This window comes from Rhinopithecus bieti, unplaced genomic scaffold, assembly GCF_001698545.2.
Source record: "Rhinopithecus bieti isolate Rb0 unplaced genomic scaffold, ASM169854v2 scaffold_36517, whole genome shotgun sequence".
Taxonomy (NCBI): Eukaryota; Metazoa; Chordata; class Mammalia; order Primates; family Cercopithecidae; genus Rhinopithecus; species Rhinopithecus bieti.
Window position 1 is genome coordinate 1,197,694 of NW_016816437.1, and position 4,571 is coordinate 1,202,264.

Genomic DNA, 4,571 nt, shown 5'->3' on the forward strand with positions numbered 1-4,571 from the left:
AAAAAAAAAAAAAAAAAACCCCAGCTACTAATGACATTTACTTATTTAAAAGCAATATGGCATAACACAGATAAGCAGTTTTTTTTTTCTAATTTAAAAGTAAGTTTTCATTCTTCTTCTTCTTTTTTTTTTTTTAAAGAAAATGTATTTCCATAGGTTTTTGGGGAACAGGTGGTATTTGGTTACATGCATAAATTCTTTAGTGGTGATTTGTGAGATTTTGGTGCACCCATAACCTGAGCAGTATACACTGAACCCAATTTGTAGTCTTTTATTTCTCACCCCCTTCCCAACATTTCCACCTGAGTTCCCAAAGGCCACTGTGTCATTCTTATGCCTTTGCATCCTCATAGCTTAGCTCCCACTTATGAGTCAGAACATATAACGTTTGGTTTTCAGTTTCTGAGTTACTTCACTTAGAATAATAGTCTCCAATCTCACCCAGGTTGCTGTGAATGCCATTAATTCATTTCTTTTTAGGACTGAGTAGTATTCCATTGTGTATATATATATATGTATACATATATACACACACACACATGAGAAATGGTGGTATATGTTTACGTATACGTGTGTGTATATATGTATACATGTATATATATACACACACCCACACACACACACATATGAATACATAGACTGTTTTGTACAGCATGGTCATGTTGATGACATTGATTCTTACAATCTATGGGCATGGGATGTTTTTTCATTTGTTTCTGTCATTTATGATGCCTTTCATCAGTGTTTTATAGTTCTCTCTCTCTCTACCCACACACACACACACACACACACACACACGTATACATAAACATATACCACCATTTCTTTATCCACCTGTTGATTGATGGGCGTTTGGGTTGGTTCCACGTTTTTGCAACTGCAGATTGTGCTGCTGTAAACATGGGTATGCAAGTATCATTTTTGTATAATGACTTTATTTCCTCTGGCTAGATATCCACTAGTGAGATTGCTGGATCAAATGATAATTCTACTTTTAGTTCTTTAATGAATCTCCACACTGTTTTCTGTAGTGCTTGTGCTAGTTTACATTCCCACCAGCAGTGTAGAAGTGTTCCTTTTTCACTGCATCCATGCCAACATCTAAAGATAATCCACCATGATACAGTGGGTTTTATACAGGGGATGCAGGGATGGTTTAACATATACAAGTCAATATATGTGGTATACCACATAAACAGAATTAAAAACAAAAATCACGTAATGATCTCAATAGATACAGAAAAAGCACTCGACAAAATCCAACATCCCTTTATGATGAAAACCCTCAGTAAAATCAGCATACAAGGGATATACCTCAATGTAATAAAAGTCATCTATGACAGACTCACAGCCAACATAATACTGAATGGAGAAAAGTCGAAAGCATTCCTCTGAGAACTGGAACACAGATAAACAGGTGGAGTTTTTTTCTTTAAATCAGAAGTTTTAAGAGGAAGTTTTATTCTTTTCTTTTAAAAGTAATATTAATTAATTATAAGACTTCTTTTGCTTAGGAATCTTTGGCTGTTTGGGCTCTTTTGGTTTCATACTAATTTTAGGAATTCTTTTTAATGTTGTGAAAATGCTGTTGATAATTTGATAGGGATTGAATTGAACATGTCGTCTGTTTTGTGCAGCATGGTCATGTTGATGACATTGATTCTTACAATCTATAAGCATGGGAAGGTTTTCATTTGTTTTTGTCATTTACGATGTCTTTCATCACTGTTTTATAGTTCTCCTTTTAGAGATCTTTCACCTCCTTGCTTAAATGTATTCCTAGGTATTTTAATTTTGTTGAAATTATGATAAATGAAATTGAGTTCTTGGTTTGATTATCAGCTTCATTATTGTTGGCATATAGAAATGATAATGAATTTTGTATCCTGAAATGTTACAGAAGTAATTTATCAAATCTAGGAATGTTTTAGAGGACCCTTTAGAGTTTTTTAGGAATAAGATCATGTCATCAATAAACATAGATAAGTTGACTTATTTTCCAACAAAGGGCTAATATACAGAATCTACAAAGAACTCAAGCAAATCAACAAGGGAAAACCAACCCTATTAAAAGTGTGCAAATAACATAAACAGATATTTTCAAAAGAATACATACAGCCAAAAAATCATGAAAGAATGCTCAGCATCATTAATTATCAAAGAAACACAAATCAAAACCACAATGATACCATGTCATACTAGTGAGAATGGATATTACTAAAAAGTCAGAAAACAACAGATGTGAGGATATAGAGAAAAGGGAATGTTTATATAGTGCTTGTGGGAATATAAATTAGTGCAACCCTTACGGAAAACAGTATGGAGATTTCTCAAAGAACTTAAAAATGAACTACCATTTAATCCAGCAATTCCACTACTGGGTATATACTCAAATAAAAAGAAATCATTATATCAAAAGATACCTGCACTTGTATGCTTATTGCAACACAGTTCACGATAGCTGTGTCATGGAATCAGCGTAACTGTCCATCAACCTATGAGTGGATTAAAAAAAAAAAGGTTTAATGTGGAGATATACATATATATACACACATACATCTCTATATGTATATATGTATGTGTGTATATATATATGTGTGTGTATATATATGCCATGATATACCACTGAGCCATAAAAAAAATAAAATAATGTCTTCTGCAGCAACATGGATGGATAATGGATCATTATCTTAAGTGAAATGACTCATATACAGAAAGTCAAACACTGCATGTTCTCACTTGTAAGTGAGAATTAAACAGTGGGTATACATGAACATATAGAGTGGAATAATGGATATTGGAGACACCAAAAGACAAGAAAATAGAGGGGATGAGGGTTGAAAAATTACCTGTTGGATACAATATTCACTATTCAAGTGATGAGTACACTAAAAGCCCAGACTTCACTACTACACAATATATGAATGTGAAAACTTGCGCTTGTACCCACTAAATCTGTGAAAATAAAAAAATTAAAGAAAATAAAAATTTAAAATTATAAGATAGTTAATTGTTAAAATAAAAGCTATTCCAATCTTTTCTCACTTTTTTGTTTTCAAAATATGACAATGTAAAATTTTGTTTAAAGATTATTTAATTATAATTTTATATTTATTTTAATCTTTTAACTTAAAATTTGACATAATTTTATATGAAATTTTATATGAAAAGAGAATGGTAAAACACTAGGCAGTTCCACTAACTCCTCATCTAGATTTTTCATTGAGGTAGCATGTTTCCTTAGTCTTCCTCCAAACTTCAAAAATCCCACTGTCTTTAGTTTGCTTGTATTTGTTTGTTTATAACATTGCCATCTTTATAAAGTATTGATCAGTTATTTTCTTGAAAGTTGCTCCATTTGCTTTTGTTTTGTTGTTGTGGTGGTTTATGATTAAATTGAGAATATGTATGAATGGAAAGGATGCCACGGAGGGAATATTCCCTTATCAGAAAGTACTTAATGTAACATGTATTACTGTTCTTGATCACTTAGTTAAGGTGATATCTGCTAGTAATCTCTATGGAAAAGTCTTTATTTTTTCATTAGTAATTATAAACATGTTAGATTTTATAAGACTATTTCCACCTTTCTATTTGTAATTACAAAAATATTGAGGAAGATTCTTCAACTATTCAAATATTATATTTCTAACTCAAATCCTACTGACAAGTTTTACTATCATTTGATAGATATAGCCTACAACTATTATTTCTGATATGACATTTCCACTAGTAATTTTCTATTTCTCTCATTCATTCTACCTTTGCTAATTGGAATTTTGCTGTAATGAAGAATTGTCTCTTATGCCTATTGAGTTTTTTATTCTGTTATTAGTTTATAATACCATGGACTCATGAATATCTGTTTGCTTCTTTGGATTATAATCTGATGTCATGTTATCTATTTAGTTGTTTAAATTGTTTCTACTTTGCTTTCCCCAGCACTACGATTAACCCATTCTCCACAGAGCTCTGTTCTGTTTAATTGAAAAATGGCATTTAGAAACTAAGGTATTAGTGTCATGATTTTTGCTATTGAAGTTTCACTGTTTCTGGTCCTTCATAGTGACTAGAGCTTGGGAATATATAGAGAGATACATATGTAAACAAAAACAAGCTTACACATGAATATTCTTTAATCTATCTATGTTGTGTGTGTGTGTTCTAATAAAACATAAAAGTCAGCAAATCTTGTAATGTGATGTCATGAAAATGTAGTAGCATATATATCCTACATATAAATATACATAATACTATATATGTAGATCTATATCTTAACATATACAATACTACATATACTATACAGTATTATAATATATATTTGGACCTACATCTGTTTACATAATACTATACTATATATACACAAAATACATATAATATCATAAATTTACTATATATAATACTATACATTTTAAAGATACATAGTATTATATATTTAATTACTATATATTTAATAGTATTTACTACAATATAGTATGTATATATCTATACATAGATATACATATATGTTTATATATTTATATAGTATACATTTAGAAGACAGAAAGATATAGATATGTGTATTATTCTGT